The 17,948-nt window shown below is 40.4% G+C and overlaps 1 protein-coding gene across 1 annotated transcript in view; it reads right to left on the bottom strand.

Annotated features, from left to right (window-relative positions):
- Positions 1-17,649, bottom strand: part of P2RY8 (P2Y receptor family member 8) — a 32,900-nt gene extending 15,251 nt beyond the window's left edge. The window contains exons 1-2 of the mRNA XM_041422129.1: positions 17,619-17,649; positions 14,068-14,153 (exon numbers count right to left, since the gene is read on the bottom strand). The gene's annotated coding sequence lies outside the window, so the exon portion shown is untranslated. The remainder of the gene's footprint in view (positions 1-14,067; positions 14,154-17,618) is intronic.
- Positions 17,650-17,948: the final 299 nt, after the last annotated feature.

Raw genomic sequence — 17,948 nt, 5'->3', positions numbered from 1 at the left:
TACTGAAAATTAATGCTATAGCCTTTAAACTAAAAATTAGAGAGACCCAGCTGGCACAGAATAGTGTATAGCTCAGGATGACACATATTTAGTGGTGGGAATGTTATTAAATCCCCTGTAGTCTTAGTAAAAATGACAGGAAAAGGTGTTAATAAAGTCCAGGAAGGAACCAGACAAATAGTTGCTACGTGTGAAGTGTGTGAAGCACATCACATAAAACAGTGAGCCACAAAAAAACCCAGATACATAAAAAACCAGTTAAATGAAAAGTGTAAAAATGCTGAGGCTGATTGCCCTGGTTTTCAGCTGGGAATCTGACCTAATTTAGGCATCTGAGAAGTCTGATGACAGAAAGTGACTGTTGGGAATGATATGGCCAAGGCACATATGATACACACACTGATACAGACCTGCCAAAATAGGTCATGCTACTTCAGGATCCTTACACAAGACAGAATTTCCACTGGCTGAAAGCTGTGACTGGAGGACTGCATTATTAATCACATAATGAGGATGGTAAATATGGTAGCGATGTGCTTGGGGGCTATGAGAGCAAACAATAAGGAAATAACAAAACCTTTCCAGTACCCCTAACCAAACTAGGAAAATACACTCTGGCAATGTGTGTCTTCAGGCACATCAAATGTGATTACTTGTGGAAATCAACTGTTCAAGACCCAGTGAGGAGGTCCTCACAAGATGAGGATTAACAGCATTCGGCTCAGGCCTTTGCCATCCTGAATGTCCGCAGCAGCAGGAGAACTCACCTGGGGTCTGCCCTTCCCAATCGAGACACCAAAGAGCTTTGGCCTGTAGACTATTGCAGATAAATTTCTACAACTTGAACTCTTTAACTGAGAAGTTTTAATAAATGACAGTCTTGAAACCTGTACTCTTATGAGGGCTTCCTTATCAAAAAGTTTTGGTTCTCTTTTTCACTCTGTTGTAGTGCCACAGATTCATGAAAGAGAATTGCTGCTGGAACCTCCTTCGCTGGCAGACACCTGATGCTTTGGCAGTGGCTGAGGTGTGATCCCAGCCATCACAGCAGCCATCCTCCCTCTCTTCTGAAACCCCAAGGGTACCCTCAGCTGCCTGGGAGTGGAGACAGGATAGGCCTTTTGAAAGCACAGCCTGCTCCTCAGCTCACAGTGAAGAACCATCAGCACCAACTACTTTCTCACTTCTCTTTCTCATATCAGTGGAGGTTATCTGTTTTTTACTATTGCTCAGTTCCCAGCTCTGTTTTGGGACTCGTTGCTCGTGCTTGCTCTTGAGAAGTTCAGGGGCTCAGAGCCTTCATGGGGTTTTCCCACAGAGCTGCCAAGACTCCATGTTGTCCCCAGCCATGTGAAATGCCCTGGAACCTTGGCCCATTTTCCACAAGTGCACATGGCATCCAGGCAGCACCTCTGGGTGGCATCAGCTCGGTGGTGGAGAGGCCAGGTGGGGCATGTGAGATGAAGTCACCCGTGCTTGTGACAGCCACTGAGCACTACAGCCTGCGGCAGGGTTTAATGTGGTTTGGCAAGCAAATGAGGGAAAATGCCAATCTTTTGAAGCTTTTTCAGGGAACTGAAAGAAACAGACCTGAGTCCTTTTATTTTCAACACCTCAGAAAGACTTTTATAAAAACCTGAAGTCAATACTTTTCAGGAGAACAACTTTAGTTTCCTTTCTTCTTCTCTGTGTGTTTCTGTTTCTTACATTGCCTTATCATCATACAAATATACAGAGAAAGAGAAAGAAAGAAAAGGAAAGGAGTTTTAAGCTTTAAAATAAATTCATTTTCTTGAGGATTGTGGTTTAATAAAGGTTGTGCATTACTTCTTCATAAAAGAGCCTGGAAAAACAAAATAAATTCTCAGAATCCCTTCTAGCCCCATCCATCCATCTGTCCATACAGGTGAGCAAACCATAGTGCCAACCTACTAAAGATAAGAGTGCAGTGATAAAAGATGTTTCACCACACGCTGTGGGGAAAGTTTTTTTACAACTTGGGCCTAGCTTCTCAGTAGGTTCCTCTTTCCATTCTCTAAAATTCTTTAAAAAAATTTGCACACACAAAAAAAACAACTTTCAAAAGCAGTTTCATCAGTTCAGCCCTCCCTTCACTCCCACACCATCTCTACAGATGCTTCTTAGATGTACTATAAACTACATATAAAAGTTACTTGTGTTTGTACTGCATAGGTTGATAGTTTTTAGAGCATTCTGTTACAGCATGATGTAAAATAAGCTACACAAAACCCTCAAGGCTTGTAATTTAGTTTTGTTTACCTGTTTCTTTAATGTAAAAGAAATCCCTTTTTTTACCCAGACCAGCAGAAAGAGAAGACCTAGCCATTCACCAGCTCAAACTTATCCTTTCTTTTTAAAGGTTATACAATCACAACAGGAAATATTTTGAAATGGTCACTCTAATCACAAGACAGAGTACTTTTTAGTCTGAACAAATGTTTATATTAGTCCCCTATTTTTAGGTCGCATCACATGCCAACTCCTTGCCATTGCCATTTGTATTAATACTAGTTTTTTTCTGGGGTTTTTTTTGCCCCATTTGTTTACACATCTGATGCAAAGCAATATTTGGAAAATATGCTAATTTTGCCTTAAGTCCTCAGAAGGCATCCAAATATTTTAGGAACCAGTCCTTATCAGTGACATTCCTGATGAGTATCCCTGCAGGTTTCTGCAAAAGCAAATGCAAACGCAAACTTGTCTCCTGCTGCCAAAACTGTCAGTGAGAACGTAGCAACAATACTTTGACCAGTATGTCAGTGGCCTCCCCACAACGCCATGATATCCAAAGCAATATGACTTTCTAGATTAGAGTCAGGAGCCACATTACTGAACTGTGTAAAAGGATCTGGCACTCCAAAAGCACTTGAAAAGTGCTGGGATGAAGTGGACTGATGGCAACACTCGCAGTGAGCTTCCTCATTATTGTTCCTGCAGAGAGCCATGTCAATAAGGAGATGAAAATGTTAATGACTTCTTTGTGTCTCTTTGTGAAAATGCCTCCTTGGAATTACAAGAGGTAGATGATTAAGAATCAGGTCTCTTCTGAGGGCTGACTGGATTGGCAAGAGTTGATAAGACTGTAGGTGTGTTCTTGAGGATGATAAGCAGAACATCTTCAATTCCAGTGCTCTCTCTCAATGGCTCAATGCCTTCTGAAGAGTCACTTTCCATCTCATATAATGTTTTCTTTAAATAATACTAATATTACTAATATTTTTTGCACAATTCAGTTACCTTGCTGCTGATGGCTCAAGGAATACTAGTGTCTTGTTTTGTACATGCTACAAGAGTTATAAGGAGAACATTTAAAGTGGCTTTTGAAACGGAGCACTTCCTTGAACTTTAACTGGTGATATAATGAGACTTCCTAAATCAATTATCAAAATAAAATAAGTATTTCTTTAGAGGTAGTGGATTTTTTTTTTTTGCATGAATTATAATAATGTAATAATATCCTAAGAGGAAAAATCTCTACAAACTGTAAGGTACTATAAGATTCTCTGGTTCTCAAATGACTGAATATCTCATATTACAGAATCAGTGTATTATTTTGTATACTGGATCTCTGATGTCTCATTCTTGTTACTACTGAAGCAACAGTTCAGCTGAAAACCAGACAAAAGACTTTCTTTAGAAACTGGGTGCAAAAAGAGATTGTGGTTAGATTTGCTCAATTACAAAAAAAAAGAAAAGAGACACAGAAGAGCAGCAAGTATCTAGAGGAGTTAAAACAGAATGTAAACCCACAGAGAGAGCCCAGTGCACCACCATCCACACCTACTCTGCCTCCGGTTGTAGAAACAGTTTTTACACCTGCCTGCCAAGGAGTTTCCATGGTCCGGTCTGAGATGCCCCCACCTCATCAGCTCACAATTAGGCATTTTACCATGAAATACAGAAAACCAGGACGCTGAGCAGCAAGCGAGCTAGGCAGAAACATCTTAGTCTCTGAGAAAGCTTCAGAGAAAATGTGTGAAACCCTCCATACCCTTTGTGGAGGGTTTCAAGGAGATCTCTAGATACAACCGTGTATTACCCCTGAAATTTCTGCTGCAGTGAGATGTTTGCCTCCATCTTATCTCATAAAACCCAGAAGTATCCAAACCAGCAAAAAGAGTACTAGTCACACTTCCTAAATATCACAAAATATCACACAATGGGGAAGTGGGAAATATGAATTTATTTCTCTCTTCAGAGTGAGGAGATTTAAATTTACACCACCCCCCCCCCATCAAGCAATAGGATTTTCTATTAGTTGCTTCACAGAAAATATATAAATGATATTGAAATAGGAACTGCATCTTGAATGCCTTCTCCTCTCAAGTACTAAACAAACACTAGAGTTTGTTTTTCTCACTTATATCACAGGAATTTATATCACAGTGGTACCATGCAACCTGGAACAAATTCAGCTGCAGGAGCAAAGACAACTTGTAGATAAATAACATTATGATTAATGGAGTTCTGCAAGAATGCTTGGTTCTAATCAGGCCAGGTAAATATCCACAGTCTATAGACTATGTATCCACAGGACTAAAGGGCACATGGCATTGACATCTTGCTTCTTTCTGCATCTTGCATCCACAGAGGATGTACTCCAATAAGTGTTCTGGCAATTTATGGTTTACTGGGTTCTCAAACTGATGCAGCACAAGGAACAGTCTTCCCCCCACACAACAACTGTGATTTCAGGCCTTCAGCCTGAGCTGGGTATTTGGATATATGGCTTCTGAGGACTTAATGCTTGGGGTTCATAATTTTTGTAATGGCACCTTTAGCGAAAGCTGAACAGCTGAAGACGTCAGTCTTGAGTTTTAGCACTTAGTGACAACAAAAGAGCACTTAGGTCCCTAAAGCCTTTTTCAGTGCTAGCATAAAGATCAGAAATTGGAAATTCCACCTGTGATGGTAGTTTTCTCCTTCAGTGTAGGCTTGGAGTGGATCTCAGCAAGTAGGTCAGGCATATTAACAGGCAGAGGCCTGATGCTAGGCATATAATGTGAGTCATAAATACACATTTGCTTTGCTCTGCCTCCTGGGATTATGCCCCTTTTGCAGAAGAATATCTTATGCTCCTAGCTAAATCATCCGTTGGTGAGCATAGTGCCACACTGGATGGATGGTCTTCATCCTCTATTGTAAGAAACAGTGGCAGTCAAATAAAAATGCTTGCTTTTTCTGCTTTTATTGAAGTGCCAATTGCTTTTCTTTAGTTCAAGAACCCTGGCAGGTCTTCCAGAATGTGTACTGCCACTCAATCAGTCTTCTAGATCATGGAGTTAAAATGTCTTGTTAAATTCTTTGAGAACAGATATCCTGTCCCAGCAGATTAGGAAAGACATTCAGCATAGAAAAGCTACCTGGCTCAACTCCACACTTTAGCACCATGCCCCCCAGGCAGATATAAGGTACTTGTGGAAGTGTGTGAGGATGAGTTTGGTAGGTGGATGTGATGCATTCACTGAAAATCACCTGGCTGAGTGTTCATGTATCTTTTCCTCCTGTGACAGGAGGTGGTAAAGTAGGGCTGTTTCTTGTTGAACAAAGATTCCTGATTTCCTGCCTTGTTTAGATGGATGATCTCATTATGATGAGCTTCAGCCTACAGGGGTATTGGTATTTACTTGCTCTATGTCTTGCTAAGATCCTTTACACATTTCACCTTCCTAGCTGGAATGGGAGAACAGTAGAAAGATCCCATACTTACACTGACTACATTTTCCTGCCAAGGGGGGCAATTACACAGGGAAATACCTAGGAAGCCAGGCCAGAGAAAAAGACTCCAGTGAGAACAACAGGTGTGCTCATGGAGCTACAACAAGGCTCCGGCTGGCCTCAGAGCAAAGATCAACCCAATGTTTTTTTAACAGAACAAGGCTCACAGGACATACACGGAGAACAACACACACACCTTCTTGTGCCAGCATGAGACCTCAGCTAGCTTTTTGTGACATCCTGTCATGACTGGCTGGCATGACTAACTCCTATCAGTGGGTATGGGGGTACATCACTGTGAAGGACAAGGTTTGAGGAAAGCAGCAGATGATCAAGTAATTTTCAGCGTGGTGACAGTATGATGCTATCTGTGATGCAGGCCATCAAAATAAAACTGTCAGAAGGATGAATGGGAAGACTACAAGATTTTCAGAGGTCAGAGTCTGACACCACCTCTCTCCCCACTCCTAGCAAACTGTTGTCAACTCTTCAACTCCATCTTGCTGTTCTGATGAAAAGCTACCCTAAAGTTTGCTTGGCTTTCATAATCCCAGTTGGTTGGAAGGATGCACAGATCAACTTATTCATAGACTGGAAATGAAGAAGAAAAGCACACCTAGAGATCCTCTATTAAAGAGTTAAGAGGAAGGGAGGAGAAATAAGGAAGTAGTGGTTGAAACAATGTGCTTTTAAGCAAAGAAAAAGGTTAAGAAATACTTGTTAACATTTTAAATGTTGTATAAACAACACAGAAGAGCCCCAAACTAGGTGTTTTTGTTTTGTGTGGGGTTTTTTTTTTTTTTGGTTTTTTTTTTTTTTTTTTTTTTGTTTTTTTTTTTTTTTTTTTTTTTCTTCCTGGGGATGTGAGTGTTCATAACTAGTGGAAACAGCAACGAGAACTTCAGAATTGGAAGCACTACACTTTTAGCCAAAAAAACAAGCACAACTTTCTCACCCACCAGACCGAAACATGAAGTGAAGGGACTATTTCTAACAAGGAGAAGAGGTTGGTTTCCAAACTCTTTCAGTAGGGTAGCACAATTTTTTTCTATCTAGTTATTTAATTTGAGAACAAGTGGATCAAAAGTATATAAAACAGAACAAGCACATTAAAACCCTTTGTGAGGTTTGCCACAAAGGACACTGCGACTGTCAGTGTCAAAAAGATAAATACAAACTGATTTGCAAAGAACTTTTTCATACTCTACTTCTGATCTGAGAGTGCTCTGTTGGCTTTTAAAAAATTGTGCCATATTTGGCTGTTTCACCACTGGGGAAACACTCTTGTCATTTATCATGATCAACAGCAGTGATTCAGCAGCAATACAATATTTGTAGCCCTAACATATAAAAAAATTAATGCATAAGACATGTTGCAGATGTATTCAAAAATTGCTGTCATTTGCAGTTGTCTATATGTAGGGCCTTGCCAAAATCTATGGCATAATTTCTCACCAATGTGAGTTGCTGTGGAAAGGATTTAGATTAAGGATGGTTTAGGACTAATTAATTTCCTAAGTGAAATATATGTGAATAAAATAAATATAAAATAAACAGATAAAACATTTAGTTTTGATGTTCAAAACTATTTAGAAGTTTAATTACTGCAAGCTTAACTTTCTGCCTCTATATAATCCCATTTAACACTGTGCATGAAACTGTAAGGCAGTGAGTAACAGTCTGCAAGATATTTATTTACCAGCACTACTGTGAGTTATTTATCTTCAATGCCTTTGATGGCTACACATCAAGAGACTTAAGCTTTGGCTCAGATCTGATAAAAGGAAATAAGCCCCCACAAGTCTCTACATTTCTCTGGAGGAGGAGGAGGAGAGCACTGAGACAATAATGTCCATGCAGAAGGCTCAGCCCGAATTTATTGTCTCCCTCCCAGAAGACAGTAAAGGGGCACAGTGACACTGGGCTGCAGAAATGGAAGGTGAGGACTAGGGCTCAGTGGAGCATGCTGGAGGTAACAGAGAGAACCTGCACTGAGATGCTGGGCCAGGCAATTCTTTCTCTGAGTCAGTCAGTGAACGCTATTCACAGAAACTTAGAAGTGAAAGACTCTGATATTTCAGTACACTTTCTTACCAGACAAATGGAATCTGTGGGTGAGCATGTATCCTCACCTGTAGGGGAAGGATGTAATACAGGAGAATCCAGAAGGAAATGTCCTGGGCAGCTGTCAGCCAGAACAGGTATCACACATTTGTTCACTTTATCCTTAACATAAAAGCAAGAATGTAAATAAAACCCAGAGAGCCACTGTGCCCAGCTGCTGTCCGGGTTTGTTTGAAAAGGATCTTAGGCCTATATACATGAGTCTATGTTTCTCCTCTCTCTCTTTCTCAAAAAATTTGAATAGGCAGGATGAAAGCCTGGAATTCAGGCATTTATAATTCCACCTAATGTTTTTTAGATCCTTTTCCTGATTAGTGCAACTGTGTATGGTTTTCTGTGTGTAATGGCCATAATAACTCAGGAGAAGTTTGTAGATGTGTGCAATGGCAAGAAGGATAATATTCATTATATATTATTCCACTGTCAGTCACAGTAAGAAAACAGACCAGTGTTTTCTACTGTTCCCAGAGCCGCTGGATCCACACATGTTGGTGTTATCTCCCCTTGCAGGGCAGTGTCACCGTCTCACCCTAACTGCTCTGAATGCCTTTCACTTAGCCCTTTTTTCTGTCTGGGGTCAAAACAAGAAAAATGTAGCTCAGAGTTGAAGACAAAGTATTCCTTGTGGATACAAATATCAGTCTGCAAATCCTACACCAAATCCTGCTTGACTCAACATGTGACAGACTTAGTTTATGAATGAACCATATCTTTATCTTCCATTGAAGGAAGTGAAATCTAGCGTTCAGTTCTCTTGGGCCCATAGCTGGACACCAAAATATCTTTAATATATAAGCATGGCTTTATTTCTAACACCTAGCACACTTTGAATTTCTGGCTGGTTCTTTGTGAATGTACCCCTACTTATTTTCTTTGGATTTACTAGAAGTGTTTAAGCTGCTGATACATAGAGGATGTGAACTTTTTTACTTTGCTGCGGCAGATATGGGCAGGGGAGCATTTACAGCTCCTGCAGCACATTAGTGTGAACAACAAAATCGTTGGCAATGGCAAGCTGCAACACTGAGGTTTTTATTTCAGACTTGAGAAAGCCAAATCTCCAGGTGACCACGTGATTTTGAAGACGGCAAAGATTTTCAGTTTTATGACCCCTTACTGCAAGGCATTGAGGTGCTGGAGAATGGACAGAGAAGGACAATGGAGTCTGGAGCACAAGAAGAGCTGGGGGTGCTGGGCATATTGAGTCTGAAGAAAAGAGGAGACCTTTCACTCTCTACAACCACCTGAAAGGAGGCTGGAGTCACGTGGGGGTTGGTGTCTTCTTCCAAGTAACAACTGATAGGAAAAAAGGAAATGGACTCAAGTTGGCCTGTAAACCCCAGGGAGATTTAGACTGAATTATAGGAAAATTCTTTCACAGAAAGGGTTGCCAAGCATTGGAACAGGCTCCCCAGGGAAATGGTGGAGTCACCATTCCTGGAGGTATTTAAAATATGTGTAGATATGACACTTCAGGACATGGTTTAGTGGCAGACTTGGCAGTGCTGGGTTAAGGGTTGGACTTGGCCTTGAGGGTCTTCTCCGACCTAAATAATTCTGACCACTTCTTTTTCCTTCTACACTCATGACTACAGTAGTCCCAAAGACAAGTTGAAGCAGTCAGAAAAACAGGCACAACCAAAGGAACTGATTTTTCTGTAATATGATTGATTCCTTTCTCTCTCTGCTCTCCTGCTGCTAACTGACACAGCAATAGTCTTTCCACATGCTGGTGCTCCACATTTAACAAAGTGATTCCCAGGCACTGCTGTGAGAGTTTGCAGTTGGTTTTTGCAATACTGCAGCAGTGAAAACCGGGAAGTGCTGAGAATCCTCCCCACTCAGTATAAACATCTCCAAGCTCAGGGTAGACCAATCATATTTGTTACTGATATCCATATTGGCTATGATCTCTGCCCCTGTCATGTGGCGGTAATTATGTACTCAACCCACAAACATTAGCAGAAACAGACATGTGAGTTGAGCAAACCTATCAGCTTACTATAACATGCAAAACTGTGCCACGTCCTGTTTCTCAGAGAAGAGCTGTTGGTAGGAAACATTTCATTTAAAAAGCTCAAAAAAAAATTTTTACCAGTATATATGGTTTTAAATGTCAAACATTTAACATGCATTTTACCATAAAAAACCTCAGTGATGAGTTTGTGAGGCTATTTTATTCACCAACACCGGATTTTAAGATTATGTATCTGCGCTGGTGAGAATTGCTGAGCTTGCAAAAGCCAGACATGTAGCAGGAAACTTCATTCTTCATCCTCTTAGAGGTGTTAAAGACATGTTTATGCCCCATGGGAAAAATGGGTGACCAAGAAGGCACATCTTCATGCGAAACACTGGGTTCCACTGATTTTCTGTGACAGGGATACACAGACTTTGGTCACAAATCAGGCTGATAAGGAGACGTTGTATGCAACATGCAAGGCAGGGTTTAGTCCAGCTTAAGGTCTTGATCTTGCTTCTATTTAACTCAGTCTCACATTCATGTGCTAGCAGCCAGCTTCTGTTAGCTGCAATCATGCATAGGTTGCAAACTTTTTGACTAACCTTTCCAAAGACTAACCTCTTTCTAAAGAGCTCTGATTGGTGCACTGAGGGTTTAAACCCTGTGTAACTGAGATTTTGCAGAGACTGCAGCTTTGCAGAGACATGTGACTGAGAGGAATGGAAGGTGTTCCTTATGAAAATGTCGTGTCTTTTCCTTCCATGTTGAAATACTCACAATGCCCATTTATCTCAGGAAGGTTACTGTTCTAGCAGCCTGAATAAATAAACAGCTGAAGATCTTGAGAGCCAGAATTTCATCAGCAGGTTCCCCTGGTTGCTTTTTAGCTGAGTGATCCTACTAATGCAATGGTGTAAGTCAACAAGCTGAAGACAGGAAATCAGCCAAGGTTCTCTATCTCTATTCTAACTGAACTCAGTCAGTTGCCAAGAAACTCTACAGATCCCAGGCTTGAAAATGGACATGTTCAAGCTTGCCTTTTTCCACTTGAATTCTATTGGAACCAATGCCTTCCCAGCAATTTTCCAAAGGCCCCATCTGAAAAATTTAGACTTTTTTCTCCTGATTGTTCAATAAATGATGCTATACCCTATGTAAACTGCAGGGTTCAAACTCTTGCCCTAAATACTAAATAAACAATTCTTGGGCATTTTTATGGCATCCAGTGTTGCAGCATCAAAGTGCTTCAGAAGCACCTACAAATTTCTTATTTGCAGGCTTCCTCTTATAGAAAGATTATTTAACCCCATATTACAAAGAGGAATGTGAGGAATGAAGGTCCTGAGTTACCTGGGACCTAATTTTTAAGAGCATTTGGCATTAAATAAAATGCTACTCTTTCAAAGCCACATTTCTATTGACCATACTTGGATTTGTGAGCACTCAATACTCTGCAAGTTAGATCCAGATATCTTTTAATATGCATTTGAAAATTAAGAACTCAGAGTTGGTGCCTGTTTCTGAAAGCTTAACCCCTTTAAACCAGATTTGAAACAGAATTTCAAGCTCTGTAAGATAAGCATCACATGGGTGGAAGGATGAAGGCTTAGGCATCTCAGAATGGGATCTGAAACAGTCAGAAAAATTATAAGGAACAGGGTGAAGTCAGCACCCTTCACATACCACACACATAGATCATTCAGTACAGACAGAGGATGAACCTTAAAAACATGAAAAATTGGAGGAACAAATAATAATTCTCACAGAAGTTACTCTCACACGGAAACTACAGGGAGACCTGAGCCTTGTACGGCTTTGTCAAAGTTCTTTTTATTAAAATTTCCTGTTGCCTTTTTCTACATATATACATATAATTTGCTACAATTTTTTAAGGTTGATAGAAGAAAAACACTTCCCTTCCCTGTCTGAACAATAATTCAGTGGTTAATTTCAGGGAATAGATGCCTTAAGCTGCCCTCCAAGTCTGACCGTGGGAGTTAGATTATCTGAGCTGGAGATTGCTTTAGCCACAAAGCTTCTGGTTACTACCCATCTTTCATCAGTGATACACACTAAAAAGTTATCAATGCAACAACTCAGGAAAAGATGAAAACATCATGAAGTAGGGCAAGAGATTCTCTAGTCTAGTGACAAAGGCAGCCATCAAGTAAGTGCACCTGGCCTGGAATCTACTCTTTAGTTGGGCCTCTGGAGTTAGCTAGTGATTACTGTGAAACTGTCTCTGAAGACAAGACTAGAGATAAGGTCTTTAGCCTTCCAGCTGAATGGTTTTTCAGGCTTCTGACCTTTTTTGTCCTCTTTTGCTTGCTGTTCCAGCTTCTACTGGCTGGGTGCAATTCAGCCCAGCCCATAGTTCTAGCACACTACCTCGGAAGGAGGTGGATAAGCCTTTAAATACTTTCCAAAGAACAAAGTTGAATGTGCACACTCTCTCTCGTAGGAGTATGCTCTAGAGGAGGAGTTACACTATTTTCTACTCTTTGACCTTTTGAAAAGCAAATACTTGTATTTGTAAAGAAGAAAGAGTTTCACTGGCATTCTTTAAGCATTCTCCTTGGTGGCACCGGACCAGCTTTCTCAGTCCTGTCAAAATCCATTTGTTCATATTATTACTAATGGGTATCTTCTTTATTTTTGTCTCTAAGTATCTTAAATACTACTATCTTGTGTTATAAGAAGCAACTACTATGGTATAATCTGCCAGTACTCAGAGGCTGCATCAGAATTTTCCCTGTTCAGAGCTGAAGCTCTGAAGTTCCATCCTAGCTCCATTTCAGGCATTTCACATGTATCCCTTTCTTAAAAAGGTGAACTTTTCTCAGCATCACAAAAGCTTTTATCAGCATCTACTTCCAGGTAGAATCAGTGGCAGAATCATATTTCCCAGAACATTACTCAGTCACAAAAATCACAAAGCTGCTTTGCTTTTTCCTGTAGTTCTACATCTCAGTCAGCACATGTCCTCCAGCAGCAAGTATATGAGAGCTGAGCAAATGAGACAGGAAATGGTCTCCCACTAAACAGGTTGTTCACTGATTTTTTTTGTGCTGAAGTATTATTCTGTAATATTTCCCCTTAGGACTCTGAGGAGTATACCACCTGCACAAGGGAGATTTTACTACATGTAAAGTATGTCAATATTAGTAAATTTAACACTGTCAGAACAGTGCTCAGATCATGAAATTTAACTGCTGGGCTGTTACAGTTCTGGCACGGTTTTGTCTCACACCCTCAAACAACTCTGAGCCACAATCAACTTCTTGTATAGCTCAGGAGTTATGACAGACAAAAGACCATCCCAGAAAAAAACGTTTGGATGCAGCCATCATATTATAGAGGATGAAAACAGTTACTACAGGTGTGTGAAATATGATAAAGATCAGGATATGACTGGTCCCAGCAAACGAAGTGGAATGTTACTGCTGGGTAAAAGCATATTCTGTGTAATGTAATTTTCTGCTGGGTAAATGAATTTTCTGCAGCCCACTAGAGGGTGCAGACACACCTGTGCTGCCTCCAAGACTTACTTCTATGTTTCTGAGACCTGGATATTTCAGGGGTTTCTCCACAGTATTTGGGGGAAAGACCTGAAAGAATCACAGCTTGTTCTACAAGTCCTCTATAAATCCACTTTCATCATCCTCAGTATGCAACCCAAAGTGTCTCTTCCTCCTGTTAACTGCTCTCTAGATCCCACCCTCTGTCCTCATCTACCCCAAGTTTGTACTACCAGTTTTCCTTTTTTTGGTCTCATCCTCACCATTTCACTGCTTATTTATCCACAGTCTCTTACCCTATCTCTCACCACTGCCTGTGTTCCAGGGAGATTTCCCTTTGATCCCTGCACTGCTTGACTGTCTCAAGGTGAAGCAACAAAAGTACAAAAGGTTTATTCTCACAGCTTTTGACTGCTGAACTGAATATTGTAGCCCTAAAGTGGGGTCTATTCAGTGTATCCAGGATTCTGGAGAACAGGATTCCAATGGGGCATGATTTAGAGACTAATCATGTTTTTAGAAGTTGGAGGTGGGGGGGCAGGGAAGAAAGAAAAAATCCTAACAAGATTATTTCTGCCTTTGTGCTTACTCACCTACTGAAAGCTTGTGTTCCTGAATATTCCCTTATTGCCTCAGCAATTGCCTCATACAGCTAAACTCTGCATGTAACATCCTGCCAAAGAAAATGCAAAACTTTTCATCTTAAATGTTGACCAGACTTACAAGCAGCTCCCTAAGGAATTTGTCTCGCCATCTCACTGCTGATGTTTCCGTGTTGCAGCAGATCAGATTTCCTCTATGAGTAAGATCTGCAGAAAGGAACAAACAAGAAATCTTTTAAGAGAAAAAAAAAAAAAAAGGCATATCTAAAGATAAGTACAAACAGTGACAGTGACAAGCACTGATAACATTTCCTATTTTCTTTCACAGCCTTAAATATATGGTTCACTAGCTGTAAAACATAACTGTGCAGGACTACTAATGTTTCAGAATGCAGACATCTGAAGATGAAGAGAAATAAAAGAGAACATGCTTGTTGTTGGTTTGCTATTCTCCCTTCTCATTTTTGCAGATGTGAATCAGGTGCAGGGTATCTCACAGTAAGCAGCCCTAGCTGCTTCTTCACGACTACAGCAAGGTGTAATTTCTGTGCTTATTTCAAGATATAGTCAGCATTTGGGAGAGCAAGGATTTTCAATTCACCAGCTGCTGAGCCTGAATTCTTCATGCAGTAGTGTGAAAATGTGATAAAAATGTGCAACTCTTGATGACCAAACTTACAGATCCCTGTAAGGCCCCAGCCTGAACAACTCTTTGACCCTCATCAGTCTGTGTGCAAAAAGGCAGAATCTCTCTGTTAGGATATCGATGATAGCTAAAATCCAGTATTTAATTATTGAGCTGTTGCATGAAGCATACACAGATTTTTCTCTCTCTGATATTTAGCTTTAGTTAAATATTCATCAACACTAAAAAATAAGATTACCAATGGAAAATTTCTGTAAGGACAGATGGTTTCCAATCAAAAATACATGAAAAGAGACTGGATCAAACTGACATTTCATGATTCAAAGATGTAGAAAATTAATCCTGTGGGATATTTCTGATTGATTAGCAACTAAATTTAGACAAAAATTTGATTATATTACCCATTTAAAACCTATTTTAAGTAACAACCTTAACTCTCAGGCTGAGTCCCTCTCAGGTTTCCTGTATATAAATAGTAAGCCCAAGAGGAACACCAGCTTGACTTTCCCATTTGAGAGCTGGCAGTAAGAATAATCAAGCCAAAACAACAATCCCAGACATTTAACTATAAATAGAGCTCATTTCATCCAGGAATTCTGGAGGCAGTAAAGGTCCAAACTGCAATGTCTTTTCTGTAATGTCACTTTTCAGAGGAGGGCTACATTTTCAAGCTCCTTTTGTATGCTGTGAAGAGCACAGAACCAGTGTCAATAAATATGCCTGAGAAGAAAACCTCCCTTCTATCTTCTATCCAACTGAAAGCTTTGCAAGCCTTAGTTGTCAGCAGTGAACTCCCCTGAACTTCTGTTTCAAAACAACTTTTTATCTGGAAACTGTGCAAATGTGAAGTTTGTAAGTGGCAATACGTGTGCACAACACCATTGTTCTTTTATTTAAGATGTGTGGTGACACAGTCTTGCTGTGCCTTCAGTTTTGAGCAGGACAGGGGAGTCTACCACAAAATAATTTGTTGTGGCTGAGTTGTGTCTGGGTTTCTCCCCTCTGGCTGCTTGACCACAACGCAGCAGTTACTGTGGCAGACCCAAGTTGCCATACAATGAATGACCTTTCTGCTGTTTGTTTTCAGTGCTCTTACACCTAACCACCGCACATAACATACGGCACCCCCCAACAGAGGAGTGCACCCTTTTCCCACATCAAACAAAGATATTGATGCTGAAAGAGAGCACTGAAAGCAAACATTTTATATCACCTGAGCTGGCCTTTTCTGCACTAACAGTCATCAGTGAAAGTCTAATTATCTGTACAGCCAGGCACATCTGAGTTGAACCCAAACCCATGCTGCAAGACAGAAGGTGAATACACGAGCAGTGGTTAAGATGCTGGTTGGTGACAGGGGATGCCTGGATTCAGTTTGCTCTTCCCACACAAAGCTGCTGAGCACTTTCCCTTGAGCCATGCCTATTCAGTAACTGGGAAATGTGACTGCAGAACTGTAGGCACACCTCAGCCACCTTTCCTTCAGCAAACTATGGCACAGGCTGCAAGAATTCACCAACTAAGGCCATACAGTCACATAAGGAACAGCAAATTGCTTAGCACTGATGTTCAAACTAAGACTAAGGCTGATGCAAATGCTTCTACCCCTGCCACAACCTCTTCCCTAGCAGAACAGTGACATGCTCTCTGATTGTTTCTAAACTGACACATCTGTTTGCAAGGGAAGACTGGGGTTCTTGATCAGATTGCCTGCATGGGGCAGCTGCAAAAACCAGGGCACAAGTCTGGCACCAGCTGAGATTCATATTAAGTCCCCATCTGTAGATGCACTGACAAAACTTCATCTGGATCATTGGGTCTGTTGAGCGTGAAATTCATTTCAGAGGTCCAGTCACTACTCTTAACAGCAATTTCACAAGTGGAAATGATTTAGGAATGAAGTCCCAGCGTGGATGGAAAATTTGTGTCTGAATCAAACCAATGCTGTTAAAAGTCCTAACTAGGTTCTCCTGACTACTATGTATAAAATCCAGAAAGCGTTTAAACCAAACATTCAAGGAGTCAATATCCAAACATTAAAACTGATAACAAGCAAAGAGTTAAAAACCTGCAAATGCAAAAAAAGCCTGAGTCTTAAAAAAACCCACAAATGCCATACCAGTGTATGATTTTACTCAGGGATCAGCATGGCACATAGTTTCCCTTTCTGCATGGTGACACAATGACAGCACATTATTACAATAACTTCCCACAGATGTCTATTTTATGCTTGTTTCTGAACTATTAAACAAAACGGTTTTCACACAAATAATCTGTCTCCTTATCTATTAAGGGGCAATAAATGCCGTATGCTAAAGTGCACTGTGTTGTGGGACTTTCTTCTGGTGCCTGTCTGTCTGAGTTCAGCTTTTATGCATCAAAAGACCCTGAAGAAATTGTATAATTTTATGATATTGTTCCAGAGTCACTTCTGTGTGCATGTTGGGCTGTTGCATGTTGCAAACCGCCAGAGCGGTCTCAGGATGAGACTGCAATAGCTAAAGATAGATATCAGATCCAGATTTACAACTAAAACTGATCCAAGATTATCTGGGTTTGATTTTTCTTCTGTCCCCCAATATTAGAAGCTCATTCTTCCTCTTTTTAAAATCAGAGTTGAAGACACACTATGATTTTTACTACTGTCCTCACTAAAGCAAACTGTATACCTGAGAACTCCTTATTTTCTTAGTGGCTCCTGCAGAGTGAACTCCTTAAAACTGGTGATGAGTTTTCTTTCTCTTTTACTGCAGTATTTGCTGAAATAATTCTGACTTCTAAATATGTGCAACATAATTTCTTAATTATCTTTGCTCTATTATTAAGCCATACAATTCTTCCTTTACTTCTACAGCTCACAGTCATCTGGCACAAAGATACACATGTACTTCTTGAATTGCAATGAACTTCATTCTCGCTTCAGATGTAAATAAGAGGAGGGAGAAAAATCAGTCTTGACTGAGTCTGACTCCTCTGAGAAACTATTATGAATAAACAATCAAGAAGTGAAAAGCTGTACTCCTTACCTGGTCTGAGAGGTACAGTGCACCTTGAAAGCCTCTTAAATGACACAGAAGAAATAGAAATAGTTGAAAGTTTTTACTCATCCAACCAAAGGACTCAGGAAATGACTCTTTTGCAACTATTAACTCCTTCCTTACTTCAAAGTCTTTCAAGTACTGTTCCACTGCTGTTTGGTAATGAGTGCTTTGCCCTACACATGATTTCTGTTTCATACTGAGAATATGCAGGTGGCCAGAGGAGAAGACTCTCATCACCTCTACGAAAGAGAAAAACTGCAATGTCTTCTGCATAACTGTGACCAAGTACAATTTTCTGTTGAGTGATTCTTATGT

Source organism: Onychostruthus taczanowskii, unplaced genomic scaffold, assembly GCF_017590055.1.
Source record: "Onychostruthus taczanowskii isolate IOZ18803 unplaced genomic scaffold, ASM1759005v1 scaffold71, whole genome shotgun sequence".
Lineage (NCBI taxonomy): Eukaryota > Metazoa > Chordata > Aves > Passeriformes > Passeridae > Onychostruthus > Onychostruthus taczanowskii.
The sequence above is the reverse complement of the archived record's forward strand: the minus strand, read 5'-3'. Positions and strand labels throughout refer to the sequence as shown.